The following is an 18783-nucleotide window of genomic DNA, read 5'->3' on the forward strand; positions in this document are numbered from 1 at the left end:
GAACTCCAATTCCATGATACAATATCATCGCATAGACTATACCATGCCAATGCTTTTCCATTCAAATATAAAGGGAAAACCTTTTTCATAACTTCATCCCTGGGTAAACTTGCAAGCTTAAACAATCCACAAATTTGTTCCACATATATCAAGTGCAAATCAGGATGTTCAGTTCCATCTTCTGCATAAGGATTAGCTAGCATTTGTTCTATCATACCCGAAGGAATTTCATATTCAATATTTTCAGTAGGTGCAGTAGGTTGAGGGGTAGCTAATTGTGGTTCCGTACGAGGTGAAGATACCCCGAACAAACCCCTCAAAGGATTGTTTTCCATAGTAACAAGTGACAATAAATTTCAGCACACTATATAAATGTTTCCTTACCAAATTCCACTTACCAAAGGCGCTTCACTCCCGGCCGGCAGCGGCGCCAGAAAATAGTGTTGATGACCCACAAGTATAGGGGGTCAATTGTAGCTCTTTTCGATAAGTAAGAGTGTCGAACCCAACGAGGAGCAGAAGGAAATGACAAGTAGATTTCAGTAAGGTATTGTCTGCAAGTGCTGAAATTGTAAGTAGCGAGTAGTTTCATAGCAAGATAATTTGTAACGAGCAAGTAATGATAGTAACAATAAGTATGCAGCAAGGTAGCCCAATCCTTTTAAGGCAAAGGACAGGCCAAAATGGTCTCTTATGATAAGCAAAGCGTTCTTGAGGGTACACGGGAATTTCATCTAGTCACTTTCATCATGTTGGTTCGATTTGTGTTCGCTACTTTGATAATTTGATATGTGGGTGGACCGGTGCTTAGGTGTTGTTCTTACTTGAAAAAACCTCCTACTTATGATTAACCCCCCCCCCCCCCCCGCAAGCATCCTCAACTACGAGAAAAATATTAAGAATAAATTCTAACCATAGCATTAAACTTTTGGGTCCAATTGGTCCCTTACGGAATAGTTCATAAACTGGGGTTTAAGCTTCTGTTACTCTCGCAACCCACAATCTATTTACTACTCCATAATGAATTCCCTTAGCCCCAAATATGGTGAAGTGTCATGTAGTCGACGTTCACATGACACCACTAAGGGAATCACAACATACATACTATCAAAATATCGAACACATATCAAGTTCACATGATTACTTGCAACATGATTTCTCCCGTGACCTCAAGAACAAAAGTAACTACTCACAAATAATAAACATGCTCAAGATCAGAGGGATATTCAATAGCATAATGGATCTGAACATATAATCTTCCACCAAATAAACCATATAGTAATCAACTACAAGATGTAATCAACACTACTAGTCACCCCCTAGCACCAATCTATAGTTCCGGTAACAAGATTGAATACAAGAGATGAACTAGGGTTTGAGATGAGATGGTGCTAGTGAAGATGTTGATGGAGATTGCCCTCCCCAAGATGGGAGAGTTGTTGGTGATGATTGTCGGAGTAATTGGCCACGGGTAGCCTCATCGCCCCCCCCCCCCCCATGGCGCTTCAAGACATCGGGGCCGGTTGCGCCCCTCAAAAACCAAAGACCAAGATTACAGTCCAAGCGGCCGGCTGCCAGAAGACGGCAAGGCTCAGCAGGCGGCCACGAGGTGGGCCGGCTCCTAGCAGGCGGCCTACAGAGAGGTCGGCTCCTGGCAGGCGCCCCAAGCGTCCTCAGAGTCTGCGCCCACATAAATACGATGAGACAGGGCATGGCTACGGCATGCCCTGCCACCCCCAAATCCAGGGCCAAGCGTGGCCACAGTGCCCCATACCGCACGAAGATCTCCCTTCCGGCACGACACTGTTTCCACTCCACCCATGACGTCACCTATGGCAGAGAAGGCCATGCCTCGAGTACGGGTTGTCGGTACGGCCCACAGGCGGTGAGACTTACGTGTCAGTGAGAAGCCAGAAGGCAGCGAGCGTGGACCAGTCGGCATGAGGGGAGGCCCACTCCTACCAGGCGGCCCTCCCCCATCCTCAAAGTCCGTGCGCCATTAATCAGAAGAGATGGGGGATGGCTACAGCGATCACCCGCCAGGCGGCGGTACTGTAGCCACGCCTCCCCCGACAAAGCATGCATCATTAGTAGCACAGCTACGGTGCCGAGCAGCCGGCAAGACCCACGAGCGGTGGGCGCGGCTTGTCGGCCAAGTACGAGACAGTCGGTGGGACCCACCAGGCGGCGGGCCCCACCAACCAGCGGAGAAGCCGGCGACCAGAGACACTGACAGCCAGGTCCTACACCCGGCCAGATTACCTTTGTACCCCTGGGGGTAGGCCTATATAAAACCCCCAGGGCACCCATGCAAAAGGGTTCAGACCTTTAGATAACACACCCACGTAGAGAGAGGAGAGAGCTAGCCTTGCACTTCTTCCTCCTCTAGTAAACAGCTCAAGGAGCAATCTTGTGGCCACTCTTGTTGCTTTACTAATCATGCGGAGACCCAGCAGAGCAGGACTAGGGGTGTTATCTCCTAGGAGAGCCCCGAACCTGGGTAAGATTCGCCGGCGTGCATGCCTTCGCCTCATGCCGTTTCCTGGCAACGGCGACGTCTTATTATCCCCCTCCATGATAAGCCATCCTTTGGCATATGCCACACGACACCCCCAACATTTGGCGCCCACTGTGGGGCTAGGTGCACCGTTGTCTGGAGATCTGTTCTGGACGGGAACCCTCTTCCTCCCCAGCGAGCGTAGCCAGCCTGACATGCCCGACGGCGTTTGCGCCGACGCGCTGCAAGGCGCTGAGCTCGCCTGCGCGGCGAGTTGCCTCGCTGACCTCGTCGGTGAGGTCCGCCTCTCCGATGGCCCTGCGCCCGACACGGGAGCTCAGAGAGCTACCTCCTCAACCTCCTTGGCAAGCTCGACATCGCCAACGAGCCCGCTTCCGACCTGGAGTCGTCGGCTCCACCGACCCGATGCTTGTCGACTCCGACACGGCATCGCTTGATGCCTTCCCCACCAATGTGGTGGTCATCAACGACCCTCTCCCTCGCGCCGACAGCAGCAGCATCACCGTCACGGAGGTGCTCGTCATCAGCCACGACGGAGCCTCTGGTGGCGCTGAAGACCCGCTGTAGGCGGCCCTGCGAGACCTGTCCGCGCCCATCCCAGAGGACGCCGACGCCAAGACGCTGGAGGCACACCGCATCTCGCTCGACGAAAGCGCCAAGAAGTTGGCCACCATGAGACGCCTCTCGGAGGCCTACCAGTGCGAGATTGACCGCGCCGTTGGCGGCACGCCGGCTGCCGGTGGACCCAGCCGCATTGGCACGGTCCAGAAGCGCGGCGCTGCCATCGCCAGCATGTTTGGGGCAGACCGCGCTGTCTATGCCACGCCCAAGGAAAACATACGAGCTGGACCACCTCGAGGGCGACGAGCGTCGCTACATGACCGAGCGCGTCCAGCAGCTCATTGATGCGGCTGCCGCGCAGCAAGAAGCCGGCTGTCGCACCGAAGAACCCGAACAGCGGGTTGAGAACCCGCCCCCTCGCCGAGAGCAAGGTGTGACCTCTCAGACGCCGACTGGTGGCATCCGCGACGAGCGTAACAAGGAGCCGGCTGCAAGCCGCAGCCGGACACGCGTCACCATCGAGCACGACCAAGACGGTCGCCCTCGTGCAATTAAACGACGGGATGACTGTCCCCCTCCTCCCCCATCTCGGAGGGAGAGGCATGCTTCCCCGCCGCCTATTGACCACCCGACTCTCGGCGACCGGCTGGGCCGCCGAGAAGGAATTGGAGAAAATGATGCCCATCACTGGATCAACCGTCTCAATCGATCCCTGGTGCTAGAAGAAGAAGACGCACTGGGCCCGCCTTGTTTCGGCCCCCGCATCCGCGACGAGCCCTTTCCCAGAGGGTTCACGCTTCCACGAGATACGCCCAAGTACAACGGCTCTGTGAAGCCGGAGGACTGGTTGGTCGACTACTCCACAGCCGTCAGCATAGCGAACGGCAACAAGCGCGTTGCCATGAAGTACGTTCCGCTCATGCTCCAGGGCACAGCCCGGACATGGCTGAACAGCCTGAAGCCCCGCAGCATCAACAGCTGGGTAGATTTCACTTAGGTCTTCATTCGCAACTTCACCAGCACCTACAAGCGGCCTCCCAAGCCACGCCAGCTCTCGTTGTGCGTTCAAGGCCCCAACGAGTCCACCCGTGACTACCTGACGCGATGGGCCGAACTGCGCAACTCTTGCGAAGGGGTGCATGAGGTCCAAGCTATCGAGTACTTCACTGTCGGGTGCCGAGAGGGTACCTTACTCAAGCACCGACTCCTCTACGGCATGCCAGCCACACTCGATGAATTGCTGATCATAGCAGACAAGTACGCCACTGCTGACTCCTCCATGAAGTCGGAGCTCCGGGTGGACGCTTCTGGGAAGGTGCTCCCCCCGGCCCCTCGAACGCTGGCTGGAGACAACAGTCGGCGCCAGCAGCCGAACGACAATAAGCGCAAAGCTCCCCAGCCGGCTTCCACCAGCCGGCAGGTGGCGATAGTTGAAGATCAACAACCTGAAGGGCAGCCACCCCCAAGCGTCAGAAAGGCGGCAAGCCGGCCTGGCTGCCTGCTTTCTCCTTTGAGCAGACCCTCGATGCCCCCTGCAAGTTCCACAGCGGCGCGAAGCCGTCCAACCACACGACCCGGAAGTGTCACTGGCTTGTCCGTATCGCCAAGGGAGAAGGACTGCCTCCTCCGCCTGCTAGCCCGCCGGCTCCGCCTCCTCAGCAGCCGGCCGCCCGTCCAGCAGTCGGCCAAGTCCAAGATGATTACCCCGAAGAGCATGGTGCTTACGTCGTCTTCACCAGTATGGCCAGTGATAGACACAGCCGGCGTCAGCAGCACCGTGAAGTGAATGCAGTTGCCTCAACTGCTCCAGAGTTCATGCATTGGTCTGATAATCCCATCAGCTGGAGCCGTGCTGACCACCCGGAAGTGATGCCTTCTCCAGGATCCTATGCCCTGGTGTTGGATGCTACCCTTGCAACTGAGAGGCGAACTGCTCGTTTCTCCCGGATCCCGATAGATGGCGGTAGCAGCATCAAAATCCTTTACCGAGACACCATGGTGAAGTTGAAGATCAAAGAGAAACAACTGCTGCCCAGTCGGACTGTGCTTCATGGCATTGTGCCCGGCCTGTCCTGCTCACCAATCGGCAAGATCAAGATAGACGTCCTATTCAGGGACAAGGATCACTTCCGCCGTGAAGCCATTTGGTTTGAGGTGGTTGACCTAGAGAGCCCGTACCATGTGCTCTTAGGCCGGCCCGCCCTAGCCAAGTTCATGGCAGTGCCTCATTATGCCTACCTCAAGATGAAGATGCCAGGAACCAAGGGCATTATCACGATTAGTGGAGACTATGAGAAGTCGCCTGCCTGTGCTGCAGCCAGCAGCCGGCTGGACGAGTCCCTTGTGATTGCTGCTGAGAAGAAGCTCCTGGAACGGGTGGTGGCCATGGCCGGCAAGTAGCCGAACATGTCCCCAGAACCCAAAGAGTCAGAGACCCAAGGCTCCTTCAAGCCGGCCAAAGAAACAAAAAAGATTCCCTTGGACCCTGAGCACCCGGAGAGGCACGCTGTTGTAGGTACCAACCCTGACAGCAAATAGGAAAGCGAGCTCGTTGATTTCCTCCGTGAGAATCGGGACATCTTTGCATGGTCTCCCAAAGACATGCCGGGTGTTCCGACGGATTTCGCCGAGCACAAGCTACATGTTAGAGCAGACGCCAAACCAGTCAGACAGCCCCTCCGCCGACTGTCGGAGGAGAAGAGAAGAATTTTTGGAGAAGAGATCGCCCGCCTGTTGGCAGCCGGCTTCATCATGGAAGTTTTCTTCCCAGAATGGCTTGCCAACCCAGTCCTTGTACTGAAGAAGAACAACAAGTGGCGCATGTGCATTGATTACACTAGTCTCAACAAAGCCTGCCCCAAGGATCCGTTTGTCTTGCCACAGATTGATCAAGTGATAGACTCCACAGCCGGATGCGAGCTAGTGAGTTTCTTGGATGCCTACTTAGGTTACCACTAGATCAAGTTGAACCCGGCAGACCGCCTGAAGACCACCTTCATCACACCATTCGGAGCCTTCTGCTACCTAACCATGATGTTCGGCCTGAGAAATGCCGGTGCCACGTTTCAGCGTTGCATGCAGAAGTGCCTCCTTAAGCAGCTCGGCAGAAATGCCCACGTCTATGTAGACGATATTGTGGTGAAGACGGAGAAGTGCGGTACCCTCTTGGAAGACCTCAAGGAAACTTTAGAAAATCTGCGCCGGTTTTAGATCAAGCTCAACCCAGAGAAATGCGTCTTTGGAGTACCAGCCGGCCAGCTCCTTGGCTTCCTGGTCTCAGAGCGCGGCATAGAGTGCAACCCTGTGAAGATCAAGGCCATCGAGAGGATGGAGAAACCCACCCGACTGAGAGACGTCCAGAAGTTCACCGGCTGTTTGGCATCCATTAGCCGCTTCATCAGTCGGCTGGGAGAGAAGGCTCTTCCCCTGTACCAGCTCATGAACAAGACCACTCATTTCGAGTGGAATGACAAGGCGGATGAAGCTTTTCTCCAGCTAAAGAAGATGTTGACCATGCCGCCTGTCATGGCGGCTCCGACTGCTAAAGAGCCTATGTACCTCTACATCGCCGCCACCAGTCGGGTGGTCAGCAAAGTTATGGTGGTAGAACGCCGAGAAGATGGCAGAGCACAACCGGTCCAGAGGCCTGTGTACTATTTGAGCGAGGTGTTGTCAACCTCGAAGCAGAACTACCCCCACTACCAGAAGATGTGCTACGGTGTGCACTTTGCCGCCAAGAAGCTGAAGCCATACTTTCATGAGCACCCAATCACAGTTGTCTGCACTGCCCCACTTGCACAAGAGCAGCTGCGACATGATGATGCCACGCTCCTCGAGGAGGATCGTCTCCGGGCAGCTGTGCATGTTGCATGCTACCAGCAAGCCCTGCGCCGCTACCACAACCGCAGGGTTCACGCCCGGAGCCATGAGGAAAGCGACCTTGTCCTTAGGTGCGTTCAGTCTGCCAAGGGTGCAAACAAGTTGACGCCAAAGTGGGAAGGCCCTTACCGGGTAGTACGTGTCACCAGACCTGGCGCAGTCCATCTGGAGACCGAGGATGGCACCCCGATGCAAAACTCATGGAATATTGAGCATCTTTGCAAGTTCTACCCGTAAGGCGCAGTTGACGGGCCTTGCCTCAGCAACCAGTTTTGTACAAGCATAGTCCCCCAGACTTGTAACCCTTGTACAAAGCCAGGCGCAAGCCTTGTGCATAACTGAATAAAATAAAGTGTTTTCGCAAAACTTGCATGCATGATTTCTTGTTTGCTTAAGTATGATCTTATTGTGATTACACTAGATGACTGACATGCTATAAAGGGTCGTGTACTATCGCCTTTCTCTTTTTCTTCTGACGAAAACATGATGATTTCCTCACAAGCAATATCCCCGGGAGATGGATAGAAGCAAGCCCGTGCATTTGGTTCCCGGCAACCCTTTCTTATCTAAGACGATAAGAAGAACAGCAGAAAGAGATAAGTTCACTTTGTTATATCCCATCATTCCATGTTATACCTATGTATGAGGAGCTTGCACGTAAGGAAACCTCGTCGCATCTACCGTTCGCGCTCCTATCCTTGACTTGAGTCCACTCGACAAGGTTGGTTGTAGTTGCATTTGGAGAGATTGGTGAGGGACCGGCTTTTACTCGTGCTCGTAACCCTTTTTTTGAGCTCACTAAATGAGGTTTCATAGCAGCTACATTAAAAGCCGTCAAGAGGCCTTGTCGAAGACTTTGCTTACAAAAAGGGTGTTGATGGCTCGTCCTTCGGTATGTCTGACTACATGTACAAGTATCCGGCAAGCTCTTTTTTCAAAATCACGTGGACAAACAAGTACAGATCATACGAGTATTAACATGGATAATGTGTTACATAATTTTGATTCAAATTTGGCTAGTGCCTACGTTTTTTGGATCTAAAAAGGTAAGTGCTCTGTAATGTCTTTCTTGTCCCTCTCCTCCTAGGAGTTACATTGAGAAGGAAAGAGGGCAAAAGGAGCACCTGGGCACAAGCCCGGCGGGACACAGCCTAACAAGATCAGGAGGGCGCCTCCCCAGCAAGGAAGAAGAGGCCAGAGACGGAGAGAGCGGCTAGGCTATGCCCTAGTCACTGATACGTCTCCAACATATCTATAATTTTTTATTATTCCATGTTGTTATATTATCATTCTTGGATGCTTTATAATCATTTTATAGTCATTTTATATCATTTTTGGTACTAACCTATTGACATAGTGCCAAGTGCCGGTTCTTGTTTTTTGCATGTTTTTTACATCGCAGGAAATCAATATCAAACGGAGTCCAAACACCGCGAAACTTTTTGTGGATTTTTTATGGACCAGAAGACCACCAATGGGCTAGAGCAGCACCTGGGGGGTGCCCCGAGGGGGGCACAACCCACCAGGGTTCCCCTGGGGGCCCAGGCGCGCCCAGGTGGGTTGTGCCCACCTCGGTGGCCTCCCGCACCCCCTCTTTACCCTATAAATTCCCAAATATTCTAAAAACCCTCGGCGTTAACCTAGATCAGAAGTTCCACCACCGCAGGCCTCTGTAGCCATGAAAAACCAATCTAGACCCCCTTCCGGCACCCTACCGAAGGGGGAATCATCACCGGTGGCCATCTTCATCATCCCGGCGGCCACCACGATGAGGAGGGAGTAGTCCACCCTCGGGGCTGAGGGTTTGTACCAGTAGCTATGTGTTTAATCTCTCTCTCGTGTTCTTAAGATGTCACGATCTTAATGTATCGCGGGCTTTGTTAATATAGTCGGATCATATGGTGTTTTCCCCTCTCTATCTTGTTGTGATGAATTGATTTTTCCCTTTGAGATTTTGTTGTTATCGGATTGAATACTTTTATGGATTTGAGAGCACTTGATATATGTCTTGCATATGAATACTCGTGGTGACAATGGGGTATCGTATTGATTCACTTGATATATGTTTTGGCACTCAACTCGCAGATTCCCGAGGTGACATTGGGGTAATCTACGCATAGGGGTTGATGCACGTTCTTGTCTTTGTTTCTCCGGTAGAAATCTTGGGGCACTATTTGAAGTTCTTTGTGTTGGATTGAATATTACGAGTCTGAATTTGCTTTGGTGTTATTTTAGTATGAACTCTTGGTTAGATCGATCGGAAATATTAGCTTGGTATTATTTTAGTACGAACTCTAGGACAGATTGATCAGAGAGAATAGCTTTGAGGTGGTTTCGTACCTACAAACAATTCCTTCTTATGTTCTCTGCTAGATAGGAACTTTGGAGTGATTTCTTGAGGGACGGTTATATGATCCAATTATATTAGCACTGTGAGAGATTGCACTAGCGAAAGTACGGACCCTAGGCCTCATTTTCAAGCATTGCAATACCGTTTGTGCTCCTTTTTATCAATTGCTACCTTGCTGTTTTTTATTGTTCCTATTACAAAAATCAATATCTACAATCATTACTACGCTTTTATCACCATCTCTTCACCGAACTAGTGCACCTATACAAATTACCATTGTATTTGATGTGTTGGGGACACAAGAGACTTTTTATTATTTGGTTGCAGGGTCGTTTGAGAGAGACCACCTTCATGATACGCCTCCCACGGATTGATAAACCTTAGGTCATCCACTTGAGGGAAAATTGCTACTGTCCTACAAAACTCTGCGCTTGGAGGCCCGACACGTGTCTATAAGAATAAAGTTGCGTAGTAGACATCAAGTTGTTTTCTGGCGTCGTTGCTAGGGAGGTTAGGTAAGCCGCACTCACATCCCGTCAACGAAGCTCATTTCTGGCGCCGTTGCCAGGGACGTGAGTGCTTGAAGGTATATCTTTAGATCTTGCAATTGAATCTTTTAGTTTTTTTGTTTTATCACTAGTTTGGTTTATAAACAAAACTACATAAAAAATGGAATTGAGGTTGCATCATATTATTGGTCATCTTTATAATATCTTTCTTGAAAATGATGGATCGGAAAATTGTGCTCAATTGTTAGAAGAGGAAGTCAATAAAATGTTTGGCACAAAATATTTGAATGATGAGCATGATTGCAATGTTGTTAGTATGAATTCTTTGAATATCCAAAATGCTAATGATGATTGCACAAGTCATGAAAAAAATGTTTCTTATAAGCATGTCAATTTTTGTGGAGTGCATAAACTTCTCTGAAGATGTGCCTTATAGGGAAGATAGATTTTGTAAGAAGCATAAACATGATAGAACCAACACAATGAACGCTAAGAAATATCTATATGTTTAGCATGGTAAATTGCAATGAGAATGCTTATATTGCAAACTATAGAAAGATGGGGAAACCAATAAAATATAATACTAATGAAAGGGTAAAGATTTCCACTTTCCCTCCTATTGTCTCCCATGATGAAATAGGTGACAAGGAGGAGCTCCCTATTCAACCAACTTCATCAATAAGAAGCTTGAAAAAATTAATTAAACCCACACATGATGTGGTGAAGAAGAAGAAAAGAAGAAGAAAGAATAGAGGTAAAAAGGTATCTCTCCTAAATAATGTTGCTCCTATTATTGTTATGCCTCATGAAAATGAATCAAAAATAATTGTGGAAGATGATGCACTTGATGATGATATTGCTTCTATGTCTGATGGCACAATGTCTGAAAGCACTATTGATGATGATTTTGTTATGCCCATTGCTTGTTGTGATGACTATGATTGGGAAGATAATAATACTTCTTATAATCTTGGAAATCTTTTTGGCACCAACATGGGAAATTATGATGATAATAATTGTTATACCGTTGGTGCTATTCATACTATTAATGATGAGAATGATTATGCTTATGATATGCCAAGACACAAGCTTGGGGATGCTATGTTTGATGATAATGACATGTTTGAGAATTTATTTTCTGCAATTAATGTTTGTCCCAAGCTTGGGGATGCTATGCTTAATGGAGATGATCTTTTTACTCCCCTTATTTTGAATGATCAAATTTGCTATGATGATTGCATTCCTCCCACTTATGATGATTATTGTGATGATACTTTTGTTATAAAAAGTAGTGATAATTATTGTCATAATATTGAATATCCTTCTACTGAACATTACTCTTTTAATGTGGGAACAATTTATAGTATTCGAGTTTCATATGATACTCCCACCATTGTGAATGAGAAGAAATTTTCTTATGTGGAGAGTAATAAAATTTCTACACTTGTGGCTCATGAAAAGAATGTTTTATGTGATGGATATATTGATGAATCTATTCGTGATGCTACTGAAAATTATTGTGAGAGAGGAACTTATGATTCATGATGCTCTTGTTATGTTTCAATCCGTATCTTTTATGCGAGCATCATTGAACTCATCATGCCTAGCTAAAAGGCACTAAAGAAAAGTGCTTGTTGGGAGACAACCCAGCACTTTTACCTACTGTTTTTACATGTTCACATGATTAGGCTACTGTAGTAATCATGTTTTACAGGTTTTGTTTTAATAAAGTGCCAAGTAAAGCCTTTGGGATAGTGTGGATGATAGTTGACTTAATTCTGTGAAAAACAGAAACTTTTGCTTCCAGAGACAGAATTGTTTAAATTCACTGGAGCGTCGAAAAATTCTGATTTTTTTACAAATGATTTATATACAAATTTTGTACGCATTCCTGTTTTTTCAGAATTTTTGGAGTTTATATAAGTATGACTAATATTCATATCTTTACGTACTTTTCTGTTTTTGACAGATTCTGTTTTCAATGCATAGTTTGCTTGTTTTCTAGTTTCTATGGCTTATATTGCTCAATATAAATTGTGGAAATGATATGATACAGTAGGAATTGTGTGTAAAAAATTATGAATCTTGTATTTTACAGTACCAAAGTGAAATGGTTTGCTCTTTATCATACTAACCTATCTCACGAAGTTCTGTTAAGTTTTGTGTGATTGAAGTTTTCAAGTTTTGGGTGAGATGTTGATATAAGGAGAATAAGGAGTGAAAAGAACCTAAGCTTGGGGATGCCCAAGGCACCCCAAGGTAATATTCAAGGAAGATCCAAGCAACTAAGCTTGGGGATGCCCCGGAAAGCATCCCCTCTTTCGTCTTCAACATTATCAGTAACCTCACTTGGAGCCATGTTTTCAATCGTCACATGATATGTGTTTTGCTTGGAGTGTCAATTTATTTTTTTAGGATTTTCTTGCTGTTATTTAGAATAATGTTTTTCATCTTTCTTTTCAATAAAAATGTCAAGGATAGCCTCTACCATGCTTATTTTACAAGTCTACATGTTGCTGTTTGAGAACAGAAAGTTTACCGCTGTTGCAAAAATTCCCTAGAAAAGTCAGAATGTCATAAAATGCTGAAACTTTTTGAAAAATAAGATCTGATAAATTTTCTAAAGTGTGGTAATTTTTTAAGAATTTTTGGAGTTAGGGAAGTATGATCAATATTGCATTCTTTACAGACTGTACTGTTTTGGCAGATTGTTGTTATGTTTGCATTGTTTGCATATGTTTGCTTGTTTAATGATCCTATTTGAGGATAAAAGTATTAAATATGCAGAGGCATTTAGTATGCAATGTTGAATAATAATTTTTGTTATTTGCTACAGTAGAGAATGATAAGGTTTTAAAATTGGTTTATACTAACTTATCTCACGAGTTCTTGTTGAGTTTTGTGTGGATGAAGCTTTTGAGATTTAGGAAAACCGGGATATGAGAGGAATTAAGGAGACACAAAAGCTCAAGCTTGGAGATGCCCAAGGCACCCCAAGATAATATTTCAAGAATTCCCAAGCATCTAAACTTGGGGATGCCCCGGTAGGCATCCCACCTTTCTTCTTCAACAATTATCGGTTAGTATCGTTTGAGCCCAAGTTTTTTGCTTCTTCACATGATGTGTGCTATTCTTAGAATGTAATTTTATCTTGTTTTTGCTTGCCGTTTTAATAAAATGCTTAGATCTGAATTTTTTTAAATAAAATAGAGTCCTCAAATAGTTGCCAGGGAGGCTAGGTAAGCGGCACTCACATCCCGTCAACGAAGCTCTTTTCTATGGAATTGCTCTAGTGCTTCACTTATATCTTTTTGAGCATGGTGTGCTTTAGTATTTTTGAAGAAATTCTCTCTTGCTTCACTTAAATTAATTTGAGAGAAAGAAATATTATGCTCATGATCTTCACTTACATTTGTTTGAGCTTATCAAAAGCAACACATGAAAATTATTTCCAAAGTGATAGATATCCAGGAAGGATATAATAAAAACTTTCATGAAGATCATTGGACAAAATAAACTTGATTCCTTGTAACAGTTTTGAGATATGATGATGTGATATGTGGGTCATGTTGATGAGTAATTATGCTTTAGTAAGAATATTGGTGTTAAGGTTTGTGATTCCCTATGCAAGCACGAAAGTCAATAGTTATGCAATGAAATTACATCCTACTTGTTGTGCATTACTCGGTGTTAATTATGCTCAATGCTCGCTTATGAGATTATTCGTTTCTTGGTTGGTCGCTTCTCAATCTTTTGCTAGCCTTCATTTTGCACTAAGTATGATCACTACTTGTGCATCCAAAATCCTTTAAACCAGTTTTGCCACATGAGTCCACTATACCTACCTATATGCGGTATTCTTTTGCCGTTCTAAGCAAATTTGTATGTGCCATCTCTAATTTTCAAAATAAATTTATCTTTTGTGTGCTCGTACCGCTCGCAAGGCGGTGAGGGGTGGCCAATATTTTCCATGCTAGATGTGTTATTCTCACGATGAGTGTTTATTCACTTGTCATTGCACGAGAGTAAGGCAAAGGTATTAGGGATGCCCAGTCCCGAAATGAAAAATGAATTTACTTTATGTCGTCAAATAATAAATTCCTTGGAAAGTGTTGGTATGGAGGGCACCCGTGGATACAGTTAGCCATGGAAAGTAAAAGTATGGTGGAAAAAGGAATAAACTTTATTTTCTGTTTGGGAACTGCCTATGATATATCTAGCATGGAAAGTGTTGGGAGCTCTAAGTTGTTTTCGTTGGTGGGAAAAGTATGCCTCTCAAAATGTTTTTATCTCTCAATTTTTGCTTTGAGCTGTGGTGATACATCCATTTTGCATCATGCTTTTATATCGATATTTATTACATTATGGGTTGTTATTACACATTATGTCACAATACTTATGCCTTTTCTCTCTTATTTTACAAGGTTTACATGAAGAGGGAGAATACCGGTAGCTAGAATTCTGGGCTGGAAAAGGAGCAAATATTAGAGACCTATTCTGCACAACTCCAAAAGTCCTGAAACTTCACGGGAGCATGTTTTGGAATATATAAACAATACTGGAGAAAGAATCAACCAGAGGGGGCCCACACCCTGGCCACGAGGGTGGGGGCGCGCCCTACCCCCTGGGCGCCCCCTGTCTCGTGGGCCCCCTGGCAGGCCTTCGGTGCCCATCTTCTGCTATATGAAGTCTTTTGTCCGACAAAAAATAGGAAGGAAGTTTTCAGGACGAAGCGCCGCCGTCTCGAGGCGGAACCTTGGTGGAACCAATCTAGGGCTCCGGCGGAGCTCTTCTGCCGGAGAAATATCCCTCCGGGAGGGGGAAATCATCACCATCGTCATCACCATCGATCCTCTCATCGGGAGGGGGTCAATCTCCATCAACATCTTCACCAGCACCATCTCCTCTCAAACCCTAGTTCATCTCTTGTATCCAATCTTTGTCCCAAAACCTCAGATTGGTACCTGTGGGTTGCTAGTAGTGTTGATTACTCCTTGTAGTTGATGCTAGTTGGCTTATTTGGTGGAAGATCATATGTTCAGATCCTTTATGCATATTAATACCCCTCTGATTATGAACATGAATATGATTTGTGAGTAGTTACGTTTGTTCCTGAGGACATGGGAGAAATCTTGCTATAAGTAGTCATGTGAATTTGGTATTCGTTCGATATTTTGATGAGATGTATGTTGTCTTTCCTCTAGTGGTGTTATGTGAACGTCGACTACATGACAATTCACCATTATTTGGGCCTAGGGGAAAGCATTGGGAAGTAATAAGTAGATGATGGGCTACTAGAGTGACAGAAGCTTAAACCCTAGTTTATGCGTTGCTTCGTAAGGGGCTGATTTGGATCCACATGTTTCATGCTATGGTAAGGTTTACCTTAATACTTCTTTTGTAGTTGCGGATGCTTGCAATAGGAGTTAATCATAAGTGGGATGCTTGTCCAAGGAAGGGCAGTACCCAAGCACCGGTCCACCCACATATCAAATTATCAAAGTAACGAACGCGAATCATACGAGCGTGATGAAAACTAGCTTGACGATAATTCCCATGTGTCCTCAGGAGCGTTTTCCTTTATATAAGAGTTTGTCCAGGCTTTTCCTTTGCTAAAAAAAGGATTGGGCCACCTTGCTGCACCTTGTTTACTCTTGTCACTTGTTACCCGTTACAAATTACCTTATCACAAAACTATCTGTTACCGATAATTTCAATGCTTGCAGAGAATACCTTACTGAAAACCGCTTGTCATTTCTTTCTGCTCCTCCTTGGGTTCGACACTCTTACTTATCGAAAGGACTACGATAGATCCCCTATACTTGTGGGTCATCAAGACCCTTTTCTGGCGCCGTTGCCGGCGAGTGAAGCGCCTTTGGTAAGGAAAAATTTATATAGTGTGCTGAAATTTACTGTCACTTGTTACTATGGAAAGTAATCCTTTGAGGGGCTTGTTCGGGGTATCTTCACCCCGACCAATAGAGCAAAGAGTTTCTCCTCAACCTACTGAACCTACTGAAAATGTTTACTTTGAAATTCCTTCGTGTATGATAGAGAAACTTGTAGCTAATCCTTTTACAGGAGATGGAACATTGCATCCCGATTTGCACCTAATCTATGTGGATGAAGTTTGTGGATTATTTAAGCTTGCAGGTATGCCCAAGGATGTTATCAAGAAGAAGTTCTTCCCTTTATCTTTGAAGGGAAAGGCATTGACATGGTTTAGGCTATGTGATGATATAGGATCATGGAACTACAATCGATTGAAATTGGAATTTCATCAGAAGTTTTATCCTATGCATCTTGTTCATCGTGATCGTAATTATATATATAATTTTTGGACTCGCGAAGGAGAAAGCATCGCTCAAGCTTGGGGGAGGCCTAAGTCAATGTTATATTCATGCCCCAATCATGAGCTCTCAAGAGAAATTATTATCCAAAAAAATTATGCTCAGCTTTCTCTCAATAATCGCTCCATGCTCGATACTTCTTGTACTGGTTCTTTTATGATGATGACTATTAAATTAAAATGGGATTTATTGGAAATAATTAAACGAAACTCTAAAGATTGGGATCTCGACGAAGGTAAGGAGTCAGGTATAACACCTAAGTTTGATTGTGTTAAATCTTTTATGGATACCGATGTTTTCCGTGAATTTAGCACTAAATATGGACTTGAGTCTGAGATAGTAGCTTCTTTCTGTGAATCCTTTGCTACTCATGTTGATCTCCCTAAGGAGAAGTGGTTTAAATATAATCCTCCCATTGAAGTAAAAGTATTTGCACCTATTAAAGTTGAAGAAAATACTATCACTTATAATGTTGATCATGTTGTTCCTACTGCTTATATTGAGAAACCACCTTTCCCTGTTAGAATAAAGGATCATGCTAAAGCTTCAACTGTGGTTCGTAAGAGTAATACTAGAACACCTACACCCCCTGAGCAAATTAAAGTTGAACCTAGTATTGCTATGGTTAAAGATCTCTTGGCCGATAATATTGATGGGCATGTTATTTACTTCTGTGATGAAAGTGCTAGAATTGCTAGACCTAATACTAAAAATAAACATAGACCTGTTGTAGGCATGCCTGTTATTTCTGTTAAAATAGGAGATCATTGCTATCATGGCTTATGTGATATGGGTGCTAGTGCAAGTGCAATACCTCATTCCTTATACAAAGAAATTATGCATGATATTGCACCTGCTGAGATAGAGGAAATTGATGTTACAATTAAGCTTGCCAATAGAGACACTATTTCACCAGTTGGGATTGTTAGAGATGTTGAAGTCTTGTGCGGCAAAGTTAAATATCCTGCTGATTTTCTTGTTCTTGGTTCCCCACAAGATGACTTTTGTCCCATTATATTTGGTAGACCCTTCTTGAATACTGTTAATGCTAAGATAGATTGCAAAAAGGATGTTGTTACTATTGGTTTAGGGGATATGTCTCATGAGTTTAATTTTGCTAAATTTCATAGACAACCCCATGATAAAGAATTGCCTAGTAAAGATGAAATTATTGGTCTTGCTTCTATTGCTGTGCCTCCTAATGAGCCTTCACAACAATATTTGCTCGACCATGAAAATGATATGTTTATGAATGAAAGAAGGGAAATAGATGAAGTATTCTTTAAACAGGGACCTATTTTGAAACACAACTTTCCTGTTGAAATCCTAGGGGATCCTCCTCCACCCAAGGGTGATCCCGTGTTTGAGCTTAAACCATTACCTGATACTCTTAAATATGATTATCTTGATGAGAAAAAGATATATCCTGTTATTATTAGTGCTAACCTTTCAGAGCATGAAGAAAAGAAATTATTGAAAACTCTGAAGAAGCACTGTGCTGCTATTGGATATACTCTTGATGATCTTAAGGGCATTAGTCCCACTCTATGCCAGCACAAAACAAAATTGGAGAAAGACGCTAAACCGGTTGTTGATCACCAATGAAGGTTAAATCCTAAGATGAAAGAAGTGGGAAGAAAAGAAATATTAAAGCTTCTGGAGGCAGGTATAATTTATCCCGTTGCTGATAGTCAATGGGTAAGTCTTGTCCATTGTGTCCCTAAGAAGGGAGGTATTACTGTTGTTCCTAATGATAAAGATGAATTGATCCCACAAAGAATTGTTACAGGTTATAGAATGGTAATTGATTTTCATAAACTAAATAAAGCTGCTAAAAAGGATCATTACTGTCGGTGTGGAACGACACCTATGGGATCACAAGAATCCCTACTACGGTTGCCAGGGCGCAGGGTTGCGAGGAGAGCAGGGCTAGTAGACAGCACATGGATCGTTTACCCAGGTTCGGGCCGTGAGGATGCGTAAAACCCTAGTCCTGCTTTGGTGGGTGTATTTCTAAGAGTTCTTGAGCTCTCGAACTAGCTGTGGTCAGTGTGTGGTTCGAAAGAGCCAAATCCTCCTCCAGTATGCCATGGGACTCCTTTTATAGTTGAAAGGGGCTGCCACAGTGACACACAGGAGGTGGAAAAGCGTACAGTGCCCTGAGCTTATCGCTCGTATTACAGGACAAGACGCATTTAATGCATAGCTTATGTGTCCCCTTGCTTTATTGGGGACGGGGGCGAGGCCCGTCACATCCGTCGCTGCTCCTCCTCGCCTTGACACGCGCCCTGGCCAGTGAGGTGCATGGTGCCATGTAGGCAGTCAGGCAGCTGAGGTGGCGCGGTGGCGGAGCCTTCACGAAGATCTGCATGCTGCCACGCAGGCGCTCGATGAGTTGGCCTGGGAGCTGCATGTGGCCACGCGGGTGCGTGCCCAGCTGGTTGGGCTGGCAGCTACATGTGAACGGTGGTGGAAGCTTCTTTGGCGTGGGTTTGGCGGTGGCCCTGCTGGCGTCATTGGTGAGGGCCTTGCCGGGTGGCCCGGCAAGGGTCTTGCCGTGGCGTGCTGTCGTCCCCGGCAAGGACCTTGCCGGGGGTCTGGTGGCCTTCCTCGGCA

The sequence above is a fragment of the Aegilops tauschii genome, chromosome 5, assembly GCF_002575655.3.
Source record: "Aegilops tauschii subsp. strangulata cultivar AL8/78 chromosome 5, Aet v6.0, whole genome shotgun sequence".
NCBI lineage: Eukaryota > Viridiplantae > Streptophyta > Magnoliopsida > Poales > Poaceae > Aegilops > Aegilops tauschii.